Here is a 19348-nt window from a genome sequence, read left to right on the forward strand (position 1 = left end):
ATGGCATTGACATCTGTTCTTTGGTTATCATTTTAAAATTTAATAGAAGTACATATTGTTATAATGGTCAGTGGCAGTGAAGACTGATTTTCCACTACTATTCTCGTATTTCATAGCATAACAATAATAACAGCATTCTTGAAATCAAAATCTTTTTTCAGAAAGGGGTAGTATTAGGCTACGCTACGAAGCGATATTCCTCCGGTTATTCATCAGTGCCAGTTCCATCGTTATATCATTGCGTGACACTTCACACAATACGCATACTGTTTAAATGGATGACCCCAATGAAAACTGCTCTACGATTATTATTATTTTTTTTCAAGTTATATATTATATACATGTAGCTTGCAAATGTATTTTAAGCTGCTGATGTAAGCTCGTCGCTGATTGGACAGCGGTTTCAGGCAGTCATTTTTGCCTCTTGATGTTCGGATATATAAAGGCCGCGTACCCGATGCACTGCAGTCGGGCGAGCAGCTGTGGGGTCCTTCTGCGGCGGCGTGGTTGACCCGCCTGGTTATTCTCGCTTTGGGCCCCCCCGCAGCAGTCAAGTCGACCGGTCGGCTGCTCGCCCGTGCACCGCTATGGGTGTCTACTGGGCGCCTGCCCTGAGACCCCGTGCCTCCGTCGCTGCTCGCCGGCTGTTACCCGTGGCTGTGGCGGCGGCGGAGGCGTCCCTACACCCACCGGGACTTGAATTGCCCGTCCCCCCTTACAGGGCCGCCTTTTGGCCAAAGGCCCTGTCCCCCTATTATGGGGGTAATCTTAAGAAGATGTACTGCAGTGGAACGCCAACACTCGTCGAGCGAGCAACTCTCCTGGCCTTTGAGCCAGCTTTTAGACTGCTGAGTTGCTCGCTCGGCTCCGGTTACGGGTGCAAGATGCACCCGTGCCCCCGACCAGCTAGGCAGGGCCTCATGGCCTGAAGCCTAGCTCCTCTGCCGGGCTCTAACCATAGCCCCTTATGCCAACGAGCATGTAAACATTATAAACAAAAACGATGCACTGCCAATGGAACGCCTGCACTCGTCGAACGAGCAATTCTCCTGGCCTTTGAGCCAGCTTATAGACTGCTGAGTTGCTCGTTCGGCTCCGGCTACGGGTGCAAAATGCAGCCGTACCCCCGACCAGCTAGGCAGGGCCTCATGGCCTGACGCCTAGCTCCTCTGCCGGGCTCTCAACATAGCCCCTCCTGCCAACGTGCAGGTAAACATTAAAAAAAAAAAGATATACTGCCATTAGGGACACGCCAGCCCTCGTCGGGCGAGCAGCTTGGCCGGCCCTTCCGCCGATTGTAGACTGCCTGGGGCCGTATTCAGAAAGCAGGTTGTAAGCCTTACAACGGTGGAAGGCCGAGGTACAACCTCTGCCGAATTCAGGAAGCATCCGGGAGGTTGTAAAGGAGTTGTAAGGAGGATGTAAGTTACGACCTCTACGGAGTTGGTGTAACTCTTACAACCTTCTTTATATTGACATGAAATATGTCATAATTAGTGTTTCTTGACAAAGAAATAAAAGTAAGAGGTAATATGGGAAATTCCTTCCATAAAAGCGAGATGGTACAGGGATTGCGTTTGTTTACATCCTCAGTCAGACCACTGCCAGCACCCACGATGGAGATTCTTATCGCTGTTCTGCATGACCGTGCTTTAAGGAGAGAAAGGATAATACGTGATCACCTTGACCCTCTCTCCGTGAGTGATGCGGAGCTCATCAGTCAGTACAGACTCCCTCGACAAGAGCTTACTCGGCTGATAGCGGAGCTGGAGCCCTATCTACAGAGGAGGACGAGGAGGGCACACGCCATCCCCCACCTGCACACAGGTGCTGCTGGCACTGATAATGTATGCCAGCGGCTCTTTCCAACAAGTTATTGGAGACATTACCGGTAAGTTTTCTTATTAGCAATAATACCAGCGGTAAGAACCCCTGAATACGACACCCAACTCAGTGTAGTCACTGAGTTTTGTAGTAGCAGTATCCTTTTAACCCTTCATAGTTAAACTAGGCGTTTGTTATCACCAAGCTTCACCTAGATGTATCTGTAATGTAATCGAACCATATCCTTAATGAAAAAAAAATGAGTGTCCAGGAATTTGCGGAATTTGGGAAGTTTCATGTCACCCACCATTTTTTCATGAAACATATAACCCCCCCCCCTGTTTTTAAAGTGATTCATGCAACTGTGACCTTGAATTCCATCAGAAAAAAACTATTTTCTGAGATACTCCCCCACTTCCACCACAAATATATACAAATATATACAAATAGTGACCACAGAACAGTTCGTTTTAGCTTAGACTGGGCGGTGACCCGCGAACCAAACCCAGTATTAGTGCCAGATTTAAGAAGAGCAAATTACGAGGGGCTTCGAAGACATCTTGAAGAGATAAACTGGGATAATTTAGGGATACATGAGGGCCAGCACTGCGGATTAGAGAGCCAGGAGAACCAGGTAGAAATGTCTTACAATAATTTAGTTAGAGTAATAGTAGAGGGGCAAGGACAGCATATACCACAGCGAACACTTAGAAAAGAAAACAATGACCCCAAGTGGATGACTCGTGGACTAAAACACGAGATAGGGTTAAAGAAGAGAATTTATCAGAAAATATAGAATAGTGAGACATTTCAGGGGCCGGTATGTCGAACTATCTAGATTAGTGAAGAAAAACACCAGGATGACAAAAAGGAATTATGAGATCAAAGTAGCAAACGAGGCAAAAAGTAATCCTAAGGGCTTCTTTCAGATGTAGAGAACAAAAACACGGGAGAAAATTGGACCGCTGAAAACAAACACAGGGGAGCTAGTAGAAAATTACGATAATATAAGCACATTGTTGAACGACTACTTCCGTTCAGTATTCACACAAGAGGATCGAACGAATATTCCAGAAAGGGTTCAGGTGTACGAGGGCGGGGATGGCGATAAATTGAGAGATATAATCATCACCAGGCAAATAGTTCAGGATGAGATAGATAAGCTAAAGAGGAATAAGTCGCCAGGTCCTGATGGGACTTTTCCGAGGGTATTAAAGGAATTAGGTGATGTAGTCAGTGGTCCACTAATCAACATCTTTAAGATGCCGGTAAATACTGGCTATGTGCCCAGCTTATGGAAAGTAGCTAATGTGACGCCGATTTTCAAAAAGGGGGACAGGTCGGCTGCTTCAAACTATCGCCCAATTAGCTTAACATCGGTTATAGGCAAGATGCTGGAGTCCATAATAGCCAGGAACATTCGGAAGCATCTAGAGAAACACAGCTTAATTCATGACTCGCAGCATGGGTTCACGAAAGGTAGGTCATGCCTCACTAATCTCTTGTCCTTCAGTAAAGTATTTGAGGCGGCAGACAGAGATGAAAATTATGATGTAATCTATCTTGATTTTAGTAAAGCGTTTGACAAAGTTCCTCACCAACGACTGTTGCTTAAATTACAGGCTCACGGTGTAGAGGGTAAGGTTTTGAACTGGGTAAAGACATGGCTTAGCAATAGGAAGCAAAGAGTGCAAATCAATGGTAAAAGATCTGACTGGGGATGTGTTACGAGTGGGGTCCCACAAGGCTCGGTATTAGGTCCACTCTTGTTTATTATTTATATCAATGATTTAGATACAGGAATTAGTAGTGATGTCAGTAAGTTTGCGGATGATACCAAGATCGGTAGAGTAATTGAGTCGGATCAGGACGCTAGTATTCTCCAGGATGAACTAAACAGATTGTATGATTGGGCGGTGTGCAGTATTCTGAGTGTAGGTAGGAACAACCCCTCTCACAACTATTGCTTAAATGACACTCTCATAAGCAGGTCTGGGTGCGAGAGAGATTTAGGGGTCTTAGTGAGCTCTGATCTCCGTCCAAGGGCACAATGCATTCAAGCTAGAAATCGAGCAAATAGGGTACTGGGATTTATTTCAAGGAGCGTAAGCAACAGAAGCGCCGAAGTCTTCCTCAAACTATATTTAGCATTAGATAGACCTCATCTTGACTATGCGGTTCAGTTCTGGTCATCTTACTATAGAATGGATATCAAAATGTTAGTATCAGTGCAGAGGAGGATGACTAAGATGATTCAGGGGTTGAGAAACTTGCCATACGAGGAAAGCCTCAAACAGTTAAACTTGCATTCTCTAAAAAGGCGAAGGGTGCGTGGAGACATGATCGAGGTTTATAAATGGATGAAGGGCTTTAATAAGAGAGATATTCATAAGGTTTTGTTGTTAAGAGAGCCGGGTAGGACACGAAATAATGGGTTTAAACTGGATAAATTCAGATTCAAGAGGGACATAGGCAAAAATTGGTTTACCAATAGGGTTGTGGATGAGTGGAATAGGCTTAGCAGTCATGTGGTGAGTGCCAATACAATTGTCACATTCAAAAATAGATTAGATAAATTCATGGAGAGCGACACTAGGTGGGATTAGATACACGGGAGCTTAGGGTCAAAGGAACTGCCTTGCATAGGCCTACCGGCCTCGTGCAGATTCCAACGTTCTTATATTGGGAGCCAAACCGGTACCTATAGAACAACTGGTCATCCCAGACAAATACGTCCCCGTGACGCTTAAGCTGGTCCATAACACACCCATTGCGGGTCACCCAGGAAGAGACAAGACGCTATCTGTCACCAGACGAGAATTCTACTGGCCCACATTACGGGTTGATGTAGAAAAACATGTCGCACATTGCGTCGTTTGTGCTAAGCACAAGGGGTCCGTAAAAGGGCCAGCACCTATGTTGCAATACCCAGTACCAGAGGCGCCATGGGATGTTGTTAATATAGACTTACTACAGCTCCCCCAGAGCCAACATGGTTCGCGCTACTTATTGGTGTGCGTCGACCAGTTCTCTAGGTTTCTAGTTCTAGCGCCTCTCAAGGACAAGACAGCCACACGCGTGGCCCATGCCCTCGTGACTCACGTGTTGTGTCCACATTCGTCTCCTCGAATTCTTTTGAGTGACAATGGCACCGAGTTTAGGAACTCAGTATTGAGCGAAATAAGCGCTCAGTTTAACATCACGCAATCCTTCATCACAGCTTACCACCCAGCTGCTAATGGGTTGGCGGAGAGGGCTAATAGGAAAATCTTACAGGTCCTCAGGCCTATCGTGAACGATCTCCACGATAACTGGGAGGATTGGCTATCGCATATAGCCGCTTCCATAAATACGTCGGTAAACGACTCTACGGGAAAGTCTCCCAACTGCATCTTATATGGGGTGGAGAAACATCTTCCGTACGACTTCCTAACAATCCCTCAACAACCTCTCTACAACATTGATAGGTACGCACAACAGCAGATGCATATGTTTTCTAAGATACACTCCGATGTTAGGTGTACGTTAAAAGCTACGAAGGTTGAAATGATGTCAAAACAACACAAACAGGCCGTCCTGGTGAAATTAATAGAGGGTGACACAGTCATGATTAAGCAAGCGGAAAGGAGTTCGAAACTGGGGGCTAAATTTGTGGGTCCTTACCGTGTTGTTCGGAATGTCAGGGGAAATCGGTTCGAGGTTCTCGAGTCGAATAGTGGAGTCAGTCTAGAAGTTCACAGTGATCGTCTGAAAGTAACTCCCTCACCTTTGGACCTTGATATTGGTACTTCCCCCTCAGAGTCAAATGTTCAACAAGATAATCCCAACACCCATAGCTATAACTTGAGACCACGGGTTTAAATACTTCATTCCCACCACTTTCAGATCATGATGTTGCGTTTTCTGACCATCTTGTTGTCCCTCGGCTCCCTGCTTGCAACAACACCCATCCACCTGATGCCTGGTGCCCTCACGGCACACATAGGAGAGGTCTTCCTCATAGAAGATGTGCTCCTCGTAAAATATCCATATACTTCCTTGACCAACACCACGGACACAATCAGGATGGTCTCAGAAAAACTGCTCGGCATGGCAGACGCCATCCGGGCTACCAAGACTAGGGAATCAAAGGCACCTTCTAGTACCAACTCTCTGACTCTTTTTCAACTACTGGAGGATGGGATTCTGTTCTTACGGGGAAAAGTTGATGAGGTAAACATGGATTATAGTTTTTACTCAGTTCACTCTCGGGTAAAGAGGGGGTTGCTCAACATCGTGGGGTCCGCCTCAAAGTTCCTTTTCGGTACGGCTACCGACGAGGACGTTCGCGATTTGCGGGACCACTACGCTCATGTTCTTTCCTTTGCTGCTAGAAATCGCAGGGTGATCAACGCCAATTGTAGAAAACTTGCGCAATTGCATAATAACATTGAGGAACTGCTAGAGCAGACAAATAAGATGGTAGAGGTTATCAACATAGTTGTCAAACAGATCGACCAGGTGAATCAGTTTCTCCTCCTAGATCAGGCCTTGCATGTATTGGAAAACGTCATTAACTCCGTCGCAACGGCTAATCAGCAGGTTATTAGCAACATGGTTGATGCAGCGCACGGTAGAGTCACACCTGCCTTGTTCCCTCTACACGATTTGAGAACGACTGTCCAGATCGGGTATCAAAATTATAGCCTAACTCCTTTATTCACCCCGGACATGAGTCAATATTTTTACCCCTTGATTGAGTCCAGCCTCACCCCTGATGCCATAATCATTCATGTTCCATTTCAGACGGCGGACGTGTTTGAGGCACACGAAATTGTCTCGTTCCCTTTTTCAGCAAAGGACAGTGTGTTAGCCCTGGACACGTCCCCGTCTCTTGTTCTAATCGCGAAGGATTTCGCTCTGTATTCAACGGGTAGCTACTCACTCTTGCAATATTGCAAGGAGACGGTCTTCGGGCGATTCTATTGCTCTGCGTCTCTCTTTGCCTTCCTTCCAGTTCGGGGAGGGGTATGCGAGATCGCCCTCACCCGCGTGAACGCGTCTGACGCTCTTTCCCTGTGCCCCTACAAGCAGCTAACACCAACGCCTGTTTTCCATAAGAACTTTCAGGGTCTGCATTATTTTTATTTCCCTCAGTCATTCTATATATCGGTCATCTGCCCGGAGGGTACCACTTATCAACGGGTTACTGGTCACTATGCCATAGCGGAAGCATGCTATATCCGCTCCACTAACATAACAACGTACCCGTCCCGGATCCGTCTGGTTTTCACGGCCAATATTTCCCATCGAGTGTTTCCTCTACGGTCTCTTGATGACATTCATTTCTCCAGCATCTCGTATGTGACTAATTCCCTTAATTCATTGTCTTTCGCGGACAAAACAGAGTTTGCGGAAACCCTGGAGGAATCGCTGCCTGATTATTTGCATCTCCCCTACCTGTACCCTGGATTTTTGGTACCAATGTTTCTGATGTTCGTCAGTCTCGTCGTCATGTGCTACCTTATTAGGAGAAACTCTGTCCTGCACGATTATTTGGTTGTGCAGACACGGCGACTGGATGCAGGGAGGCCACTGGCAAGGTAGTTTTTCCTTTTCTCAGACAAGTCAGGGGACAGAAACCTGGCTGCTCCTATACTTAACATTGTACTGTGTTTCACTACTGTATTTTTTTTTTAGGAGCTAGATGACCGTTTCATTGTCTGTAACTATGCCAGTTGATAGTTTCTTATACATGTGTCCTTATATTTATCTTTTGAGAGGTTTCTTATGTTTCATGTCACACACGTTGTGGTTTCCCTCTCACTATTTATATTATAACTCCACATCTGTTCTTGCATAGCCAGTGTTTTAATGTAATTGTGTCATTGGAAGTCTGCTTGACAAACTCCCACTATGTATGTTCATGGTAACTAGACTGCTATTTAGATTTTTATATATCGCGAGGTCGCGATCACTGGTAGGTGACCGAGCAGTGTTATAGTAGGATATCAATGTATTATTATTATTTAATATCACCACGAATTAGGCATACAATTGTCAATGGAAAAAACCCACGACAGATAGATCACGCCACCTTATAGGAATGTCGTCCGTCAGTGTTTACCGTCCCAGTTTTGTATACTTCGCACTCCGATGGTGCGTGGAGGTCACCTTGACATACATGACCAATTGTAACAATTATTTTCCAACCTGTAACTCGCGACTCCTTCACGAGAGTCCGACTGACACACAACGACAGTCGCTCTCGCTCCGTCGCTTCTTGTACATAAAGGCTACGAATATAATTCGCCTTAAGGAAGCTGAAGTCCTAATCAACACCCTTTAAACGCCCCCCGACAAGCCCGTTACATTCTTACAACGTTCTTTGGGGACCCGTGGATAATCTTCTTTTGTGTGTGTGTGTGTGGGGAATGGCGGAAACTAGTCATTTCCCGTGGAAGTGAAGCTTAAAAGTGCTTATATCCCAATTTATCCTAACCTATCACGCTTGTTCTCGTGCTGTCAATGATAGAGAGGTAGCTCACAAAAGATACCAGAGCCTTCAAACTAATGCTAATTATGAACTTTACATTTCTGCCCGAAATCGTGCCAAATCTATTCTCCGACTAACGAAAAATTCTTTCATTAATAGAAAATGTCAAAACCTTGCTTTCTCTAACTCTTCCCGTGACTTCTGGCATCTAGCCAAAAACATCTCCTCCAACTTCACTTCTTCATCTTTCCCTCCACTCCTCAGTCCTGACGGCAACACTGCCGTCTCATCTATCTCTAAGGCTGAACTCTTCTCTCAAACTTTTTCTAAAAACTCCACTCTGGACGATTCTGGGCATATTCCTCCTACTCATCCCCCCTCTGACTCCTTTATGCCTGTTATAAAGATTCTTCAAAATGATGTTTTCTATGCCCTCTCTGGCCTCAATCCTCAGAAGGCTTATGGACCTGATGGAGTGCCTCCTATTGTCCTTAAAACTGTGCCTCCGTGCTGTCACCCTGCCTGGTCAAACTCTTTCGCCTCTGCCTGTCAACATCTACCTTTCCTTCTTGCTGGAAGTATGCCTTCACACAGCCTGTACCTAAGAAGGGTGACCGCTCCAATCCCTCAAACTACCGTCCTATTGCTTTACTTTCTTGTCTATCTAAAGCTTTTGAATCAATCCTTAACCGTAAGATTCAAAAGCACCTTTCCACTTCTGACCTTCTATCTGATCGCCAGTATGGGTTCCGCAAGGGGCGTTCTACTGGTGATCTCCTAGCCTTCTTAACTGACTCTTGGTCATCTTCTCTTAGCCGTTTCGGTGAAACTTTTGCTATTGCGCTGGACATATCAAAAGCTTTTGATAGGGTCTGGCACAAATCTTTGCTTTCTAAACTACCCTCCTACGGTTTCTATCCTTCTCTCTGTACCTTTATCTCCAGTTTCCTTTCTGACCGTTCTATTTCTGCCGTGGTAGACGGTCACTGTTCTTCCCCTAAATCTATTAACAGTGGTGTCCCACAGGGTTCTGTCCAATCTCCCACTCTTTTTCTGTTGTTCATTGATGATCTTCTTTCCAAAACGAACTGTCCTATCCATTCCTACGCCGATGATTCCACTCTGCATTATTCAACTTCTTTTAATAGAAGACCCACCCTTCAGGAACTTAACGACTCAAGGCTGGAGGCTGCAGAACGCTTAGCCTCAGACCTTACTATTATTTCCGATTGGGGCAAGAAGAACCTGGTGTCCTTCAACGCCTCAAAAACACAGTTTCTCCACCTATCCACTCGACACAATCTTCCAAACAACTATCCCCTATTCTTTGACAACACCCAGCTATCACCTTCCTCAACACTAAACATCCTCGGTCTATCCTTAACTCAAAATCTCAACTGGAAACTTCATATCTCATCTCTTACTAAATCAGCTTCCTCGAGGCTGGGCGTTCTGTACCGTCTCCGCCAGTTCTTCTCCCCTGCACAGTTGCTGTCCATATACAGGGGCCTTGTCCGCCCTCGTATGGAGTATGCATCTCATGTGTGGGGGGGCTCCACTCACACAGCTCTTCTGGACAGAGTGGAGGCAAAGGCTCTTCGTCTCATCAGCTCTCCTCCTCATACTGATAGTCTTCTACCTCTTAAATTCCGCCGCAATGTTGCCTCTCTTTCTATCTTCTATCGATATTTCCACGCTGACTGCTCTTCTGAACTTGCTAACTGCATGCCTCCCCCCCTCCCGCGGCCCCGCTGCACTCGACTTTCTACTCATGCTCATCCCTATACTGTCCAAACCCCTTATGCAAGAGTTAACCAGCATCTTCACTCTTTCATCCCTCACGCTGGTAAACTCTGGAACAATCTTCCTTCATCTGTATTTCCTCCTGCCTACGACTTGAACTCTTTCAAGAGGAGGGTATCAGGACACCTCTCCTCCCGAAACTGACTTATCTTTCGGCCACCTCCTTGGATTCTTTTGAGGAGCAGCGAGTAGCGGGTTTTTTTTTTTTATTAATGTTTACTTTTTTGTGCCCTTGAGCTGTCTCCTTTGCTGTAAAAAAAAAAAAAAAAAAAAAACCTAACCTCCTAATTTTTTCACTATCCCTTAGTATTAATTTGCTGGAAAAACGTTATTAAGAAAAGTTGTTGGAATTGTCGTAATGTAGACGCAAACAACATACAAACTGTTGTGTGAGCGGCTGAGACGAAACTTCACAAATACCGAGTTTTCTTGCAAGAATGAGACAAACATGAGGGTGCTCAAGGACTTCTATGCATATTACTTTTAGATAGTTTGGGGGATGCAGGGCCTGATACTGGAAATATTACTGAAACTGCATTAAGCTCCAGTAATCAACTGATGACATTAATTCCATGTTACTGTTTCAGGTCCTTCACAGCCAAGTGTAAGCCGGGTGTTCATGGATGTGGCAAATGCTTTGCCCAACAAGGCAATGCGTGAAATAAAGATGCCCTCTTCAGAACAAGAAAGAAGAGCAGTGGCTAGAAACTTTTCAAGAATACGCAATTTGCCCAGAGTTGTTGGAGCTATTGATTGTAAGACTCTAAATAACTGTCCAGAAAAATATTTATTAATGATGAAAATAATGGTTTGCTGTTGTCGAAGTAATAATTGATACATCAGCATGTATATTTATATTTATGTTGTCATTGAATATGCAAATATTTATGTGAAAAAATGTCCACAGGTACACATGTTGCCACCAAGGGTCCAAGCATCGATGAGGCCCTGTACATAAACAGGAAAAGGTTCCATTCGCTAAACATACAAGTCGCATGCGATGCTGCTGGCTTGGTCACTAGTTACTGTGTCAGATTCCCAGGTAATTTCAAATATTAGGATGTCAGTCGGTACTCGACACATTATTACCTAACCGGAAATTTTGAGTACTAATTATAATATCTAAGCCTGATTATAATTGCTCCATAGTCAATATGCCTATAAACAGGTAAATGTTTATTACAGTGCAGATGTAGGTTTCATCACAATAACTCATTCGCAGGGTCAACAAATGATTCATTCATCTGGCGCAGCAGCTACCTGCGGGAGCGATTTGCAGAAGGAGAGTTTGGAGAGTACCTACTCCTAGGTGTGTATGGTGAGGTGTTCATCCTTAGGATAAAGAGAAGTTATTATAATTATTTTGCTTTATGCTTTGTTATAATGCAATTAAGATATTACAGGTGACAGCGGCTACCCTTTAGAATCATGGCTGATGACCCTTGTAGCTAACCCAATGACAGCAGCAGAGGAGCGCTGCAGCAGGGCTCACATTAGGACACGCTTTGTTGTGGAGCAAACGTTTGGGGTCTTGAAAAGTCGCTTCAGGTAGCTTTGCTTTCAGTTTCTGTACCACTTAATTTGCCTCTTTACTAGAGTTAGCCTTATCATGAAACATTAAGAGGTTAGTTTGTCTAATGTGGTGCAGTAAAGTGTTGTAGGAAGGGTTACAGTAATCGCTACTAAAAGTTTTTGTAGTTGCCTAACATACATTTTCATTTACAGGTGTATCCACAGGTCTGGTGGAGTGTTGCAGTACACTCCCCTGAAGTGTGCCAAGATCATGACGGCTTGTCTGCTGCTACACAACCGTTGTGTTAGACGTGGCGCTGCAGCTCCACAGCAGCTGTAGGTGCTTCTGTATTTCATTGAGAGAGTGCTATCTTTTATATACTCCACAAATTGCTGTCTGTATCAGTGCTCCTGGTATAATTAGGTTTAGGGTAGATTTATTAACATACATATGCAGTAGCAATGTCAAGTGGAGGTGCTAGTTATTCGGCATATGCTACAGTATGCCAGTACTGCTAAAGTTCATATTTAACTTATTTTCATTACCTCCCCAGCAGAAAGATGAAGAAGGAGACTTGCCTCCTGCGGCCGGACACCATGAGCGTGGGGCAACTGTCCGAGAGGAACTCATCCAGAGATGGTTTACATGAGATCTGCAGTGGAACTGCTTAAGTGTGTGTTTGTGTGTGTGTGTGTGTGTGTGTGTGTGTGTGTGTGTGTGTGTGTGTGTGTGTGTGTGTGTGTGTGTGTGTTGTAATTTCATTATTTTTTTTCTCTCTCTCTCTCTCTCTCTCTCTCTCTCTCTCTCTCTCTCTCTCTCTCTCTCTCTCTCTCTCTGTATGCATGTATGTATGTATATATTTCACAGGATTTTTTTATTTATTTTTTGTTAAGTTCTCTGTAAGTAATTAAAAAAATGTTAGGATAAGTTTTCAGCAACAAATAAGGAGCTAATGAAAATTTAAAATTTTAGTGTAAATATATTCAACCATACGCAACATTGTATAAAAAAACATGATATCCTTTTATAGAAAAATATAAAATCTTAGTATAAATATTATCAACCGTATAAAGATGTATAGCTATAGTTTCCTTTTATTAAAAAAAAATAAGGAAATTTTAGTATAAGTAAAATATTATAAAAGAGTACATGCCAATATGACCTCTTATGCATTATAAAATCTTTGTGTTAATATAATCAATCCTGAGAAACTAAGATTACAGCACAGCTCACTTTGAGGTATACTAGAATCCTGAGAAACTAAAATTATAGCAGCTCAACTTGAGGTAAATGGTATTTGGGGTAAAAAAAAATAGAAAAGGCGACTAGAAACATGAGGAACTAAAAATGTAACACAGCTCAACTTTAGATTCTGGTATCGGGAGCAAATGGAACGTGACTAGAATCCACAGATAGAAAAATATATAATGTTTACATCAAAACTTAATCCTGAGGAAGAGAAAAAAATCAATATTTACACCTAAAATCAAAAAACTAATGAGAAAAAACTAACAACCTTAAGAAAGACAAAATAACTTGATCCTCTAAGATTTACGTCATAACTTAGTGATTAAAGGAGATTAAAAAAATCCAGGAAATAAAAATAATTAATCCTATATGATTTAAACCATGAGGGGAAAACCTATGGCTTCCTATTTAATTCGGCCTCCCATAGCCTGAACAAGTTTTAGGATGGCTGCTGGTGTTTCAGCTAATTTCTGCAAGGCAGCCACAGTCTCCCGCTGCATTGCAGCACACTCCCGCTGCAGTGCCACATTCTCCGGCTGTAAAGACACAGCCTCTCTTTGACTCCCCACAAGGTCGGAAATAAGGTCCCGTACTTCATTTACATTAAGAAGCTGAGGTGCCACCTTAATCTCCTCCATGAAACCTAGAATAAAAAAATAAAAAAATGCAAAAATTTAAGTAAATCCAAAAATTTCAGCAAGTTTGTTGTGATATGTATCTTGGAATGGTAGAGTGAAAGCAGAGGGTTTTGGGCAAAAATAGTGTACAAAACAAACCTAATACATATAGCACTCTACTTCTCATGCTGCTGTAAACAGCAATGTTTTTGTTATATTCATCTGTTAACCAATTACAGTTAAGCAATTGGCACATAACGTCTCATTCTTTAGTCATTAAACTCTCATGCCGCTGATAGCGTCTTATTTTAAAATATTCGTTCATGAGAATGAACACTTATGTACTTCAAAGGAAGGTGTGCACAGTTTAAGGCTTTAAACCAAATACAAATAAAATGCACCGATAACTACCATAGTACGATGTTACTATATGATTCACCTTGACTCAAGGCTGCTATCAGATATTATTGGGATTCTCCGCTCCTCCTTCAATCACCATGACAGTAAACTCTCCTGCGGTGTACCACTTGTGGATGGATGGGTACCTTCTTGAGCAGGACCCAGAGCCTGGGAGGGAAGGCACTGTGTAGCACCAGCTACATCTGAAATATAGTTAGGAAATGGTATTATCACAACCACATGTAAAGTTGGGGACATATGGTAAGCTGCATGTGGCCTCAGTGCTTATCTCCAACACGTCAGTCCCTTGAGCCCATGGTATGCCGGAACATACTGTCCTGCTGGGACACAGGGCCAGTGTGACATCCAGGTTGCCACACTTTACCTTTCCCAGGTACACATTTATGAATCCACCAGAAAGGGCAGGATTAACATCTGGGTGAACTGTCACTGATGACTCTAGGACCAAATCTTGTTTGGAATAGGTCTGTGTCTAAAATTCGTATGCAATTGTTCATCAAGGATAATGTTTGTATGACAAAAATTTGTATGGAAAAGTTCGGATGCAAAAGTTAGTATGGTGTTTGTACGATATAAAGTACATATTGTGCCTGTCAACATCTACCTTTCCTTCTTGCTGGAAGTATGCCTTCATACAGCCTGTGCCTAAGAAGGGTGACCGCTCCAATCCCTCAAACTACCGTCCTATAGCTTTACTTTCTTGTCTATCTAAAGCTTTTGAATCAATCCTTAACCGGAAGATTCAAAAGCACCTTTCCACTTCTGACCTTCTATCTGATCGCTAGTATGGGTTCTGCAAGGGGCGTTCTACTGGTGATCTCCTAGCCTTCTTAACTAACTCTTGGTCATCCTCTCTTAGCCGTTTCGGTGAAACCTTTGCTATTGCGCTGGACATATCAAAAGCTTTTGATAGGGTCTGGCACAAATCTTTGCTCTCCAAACTACCCTCCTACGGTTTCTATCCTTCTCTCTATACCTTTATCTCCAGTTTCCTTTTTGACCGTTCTATTTCTGCCGTGGTAGACGGTCACTGTTCTTCCCCTAAATCTATTAACAGTTGTGTCCCACAGGGTTCTGTCCTATCTCCCACTCTTTTTCTGTTGTTCATTGATGATCTTCTTTCCAAAACGAACTGTCCTATCCATTCCTACGCCGATGACTCCACTCTGCATTACTCAACTTCTTTTAATAGAAGACCCACCCTACAGGAACTTAACGACTCAAGGCTGGAGGCTGCAGAACGCCTAGCCTCAGACCTTACTATTATTTCCGATTGGGGCAAGAGGAACCTGGTGTCCTTCAACGCCTCAAAAACACAGTTTCTCCACCTATCCACTCGACACAATCTTCCAAACAACTATCCCTTATTCTTTGACAACACCCAGCTATCACCTTCCACAACACTAAACATCCTCGGTCTATCCTTAAATCAAAATCTCAACTGGAAACTTCATATCTCATCTCTTACTAAATCAGCTTCCTCGAGGCTGGGCGTTCTGTACCGTCTCCGCCAGTTCTTCTCCCCTGCACAGTTGCTGTCCATATACAGGGGCCTTGTCCGCCCTCGTATGGAGTATGCATCTCATGTGTGGGGGGGCTCCACTCACACAGCTCTTCTGGACAGAGTGGAGGCTAAGGCTCTTCGTCTTATCAGTTCTCCTCCTCATACTGATAGTCTTCTACCTCTTAAATTCCGCCGCAATGTTGCTTCTCTATCTTCTATCGATATTTCCACGCTGACTGCTCTTCTGAACTTGCTAACTGCATGCCTTCCCCCCTCCCGCGGCCCCGCTTCACTCGACTTTCTACTCATGCTCATCCCTATACTGTCCAAACCCCTTATGCAAGAGTTAACCAGCATCTTCACTCTTTCATCCCTCACGCTGGTAAACTCTGGAACAATCTTCCTTCAACTGTATCTCCTCCTGCCTACGACTTGAACTCTTTCAAGAGGAGGGTATCAGTACATCTCTCCTCCCGTATTTGATCTTGCTTTCGGCCACCTCTTTTGTTTCTTTTTTAGGAGCAGCGAGTAGCGGGCTTTTTTTTTATTATTGTTTTCTTTTTTTGTGTGCCCTTGAGCTGCCTCCTTTGTTGTAAAAAAAAAAAAATATGGAAAATATTCGTAATGACATAAGTTCGTCTGGACAAAATTTATATCCTATGTATTTTATTAGTAGCCATTTCTGTGTTCTAATATTAATTCCTGTTTTGAGACTATGTATAGGCAAAGAAACATACGGAAAATGGTTAATCAAGTTACTTACTCAAAGAACCACCCTCGCTGTCAGAAATGGGCAGATTTGCATACCCTGTGGGAGAAAGAAGGTCGAGCAGGGCCTCCTCAACTTGGGAGAACTCCTCTCTAGGGGGTCCCCCACCTGTTGGCATGAGCAACTATTAGGCATTTGATTGGATATTTTGTTTGAAAAAAAATGTATGTGCAGCTAATCCACATACCTTGTCTTCCAATTCTTGGTCGATATATAATATCAGCCAATGAACAAACAATGTTAAAGTAAGTGTACAGGCTCATTTGGTAGAGTGGCCTTCTCCTCAGAGCCATGTTATAGCAAATAACAGACTGATAATGTAGAAAGTCCTGGATATACCAATACATGTCTATATGAATAATATAAATATATACTAAGAATATACTAAGATGGAACCAGATGGAATCTCGGGACAAGTGCTAAAAGGGTGTATAAATAAATTATTGGAACCACTTTATGACATAATAACATGCTCCATAAATACGGAAAAACTGCCCTTAGAATGAAAAGGAGCGCACATTGTACCAATTTATGGAAGTGGAGATAAAATTGAATCACTAAATTATAGACCAGTCTCTTTGACAAGTGAAATGTGCAATATTTGTGAAAGTATAATACAAAAATAAAGGGTCGAACATTTAGAAAAGGAAAACATGATAAGCTAAATAAGGGACAGTTTGGATTTAGAAAAAGGGAATTCGTGTGTCACCAACTTTCTATGTCTCTACTCAAGAGCAATAGACGTGGTGCAAGAGAGAGAAGGATGGGCTGATTGTGTATATCTCGATCTGAAAAAGCTTTTGACAAGGTTCCGCACAAAAGGTTAATCTAGAAGCTACAGCAGTGAGGATGACTGGGGGGAAAGGTTATCGAGCGGATGAAGGATTACTCTATGGAAAGATAAATGAGGAAGGTGATGTGAGTGGAGTAACCACAGTGGGGAGAGTAGAGAGTGGAGGTCCTCAAGGCTCAGTTGTGGCACCAATAATCTTCATGTTATATATAAATGATATAGCGATTGGTATAAATAGTTATATGGGCCTTTTTTGCAGACGATGCAAAGTTAGTAAGAAAAGTGAGGACGGAGGAAGACTGTGAAGAGCTGCAAAAAATACCTGGACAGAGTGTACAGATGGAGCCAGTTATGGGAGATGGAATTTCATGCAAACAAGTGCCATGTTATGGAAATGGGAAAAAAAGACCAAGGAAAACATACAAGAAGGAAGAAGAAAACGGGAGAGAGGATAGCTGATCACCCTGTACAAATTGATTTATAATTTTGATGAGGTGGATAGAACTCTTCTTAACTGGGAAAACGCAGGGGCTGAGATGACATGGAAAGAACCTTAATAAAGGACCCTGTTTGAGTAACTTACATGGATGGCGCAACTGGTTAGAGCGCTGCGCTGCCAGGCTTCACGGTTCGAGCTTGCTCAGTCCGGAGTCTTTCCGTTGACTAGGAGTGGTACCTGTCCTCTCTTGAGGAAGGGATATGGGGTGTGTGGTGAGTGAGGTCGTGGCAGTAGTAGTTCAACGATACAGAGGACTTGCTCACGTCGAAAGGGTACCTCCTGGTGATTACGATTCCAACCTTAAACCTTAAACTACCTTGGAGATCCTGTAAGTGAATTTATTTTGAGTAGTAAGGTAGTGCCAATCATCACTTAGACACTAACATTATTGGAATTGAAATGATGAAACAAAATAGAATCTACATGTTTAATCACTAGTATGATACTGACATTTTATAGTCATAAATTTAATTTTCATAGTTATGATTTTCAGAAATGTTGGAGAATGTCATTGAGAACCAAAATGAAGTGCCTTAGGATGCATATGAAAGAGTTTGTTGCCCTCAAGGCAAAGTTTGGAGCACCCCAAAAAAGGCAGCAAATTGATGATGAGGTACCAACTGCCCCTCTCAAGAAGCGTTGCAAGCCTCGTGTAAGTACTCGTTACATGCTTTGTAATATTTTTTTATACTTTGTTTTATACTGATGAGATTATTTGATTGATTTATTTTTATGATCACATTCACATAGTGGGTGAATGCTATATTCTTCTTAGACTAGTATTTTGTCGCAGGATAAAAACTTTGTAAAATGTTATCACTACTATTGACTTTATTATAGTATTCAACCCATTTAAAATGTTTGTTTTATATGACACTATTCAAGATAAACTAAGGACGGAGCTTGATTTTCCCCAAAATTCACGCAATTGAGCAAGATGTTTTATAAAACACTGCATAGTGGTAATTGACTAAATTCACCGCAAGATGTGCTTCAACATTATCCTGATTTGTAGTGCTTGCACTGCCTTGCTGCTGCCAAGACAGGGTTGTGGCCCAGCTCCATTACTTCACTAATGTTAAGACCTGGTTGTTTTGTATAGCATGGACTAGAATAGTTGTTAACTATCTAGTGCCAATATTAGCAGCTGAATTTTATTTTCTTGTAAATTTCTCTGTCACTGGAGATCCTAGTAATTGTTTTCAAGGTATTGCATGAAGAAACCAATACAACATAGTATATGAAAATAAAAGACTATAAATGGGTACATTGGAATTTTGGGGGAATTTGATTAAAAAAATCATTGATTTCAAATGTACATATGACAGTATGAGGTGAAATGTGACATTAATCAATAGCAAAACTTTATATTCATTTGAATTGGAGTTATTTGGTAAATTGTATGTTAATGATTATGTATGATATACAGACAGGAGCATCATCTTCACCAGTTGCTGTGGAAGATGACCAGGGCCCGTATCCTCGAGAGCTATTAACTTTTACTCTTAAAGTTACTATCAAAGTTAATAGTTTCAAATTATTAAGAGTAAAAGCTATCCTCGTCAACTTTGAGTGTAGGTATTAGCAAATCCCTGGCTACTATTATCTTCTTCTTCTTCTTCTTTATGGCGGGCTCGTTGCTAAGGACGCCTCCGTGCAAAACGTAAACATCCGACAGGAATTTCGTAAATATTTCAAAAGAAAAAGAAAAAAATAAAGGTTTGCATAGGAAATACGTATAAATGAACAACAAAAACAAAATAAATGGTAAACACAAGAAGAAAAAAAAGAGAGTTTTGTGGCAGATATTAATGAAATGTAGTTAGAGGCTGCTTCTACGTCCTCACTCCCCTCCCGTTATCTCCCCTCCTTTCAAAGGGGAG

The 19348-nt window shown here is 42.6% G+C and overlaps 1 long non-coding RNA gene across 2 annotated transcripts; it reads right to left on the minus strand.

Annotated features, from left to right (window-relative positions):
* Window positions 1–8354: 8354 nt before the first annotated feature.
* Window positions 8355–18361, minus strand: LOC126993355 (uncharacterized). Of its 2 annotated transcripts, none has more exons than XR_007747695.1 (3): window positions 17550–18361; window positions 15190–16281; window positions 8355–9544 (listed from the first exon to the last, which is right to left on the minus strand). It is a non-coding gene; the product is annotated as an uncharacterized LOC126993355 (long non-coding RNA). The 2 variants fall into 2 exon arrangements; XR_007747696.1 differs by lacking the exon at window positions 8355–9544 and adding an exon at window positions 13994–14082 and having other exon boundaries at window positions 16168–16281.
* Between the last annotated feature and the right edge of the window lie 987 nt (window positions 18362–19348).

Source organism: Eriocheir sinensis, unplaced genomic scaffold (genome assembly GCF_024679095.1).
Source record: "Eriocheir sinensis breed Jianghai 21 unplaced genomic scaffold, ASM2467909v1 Scaffold604, whole genome shotgun sequence".
NCBI lineage: Eukaryota > Metazoa > Arthropoda > Malacostraca > Decapoda > Varunidae > Eriocheir > Eriocheir sinensis.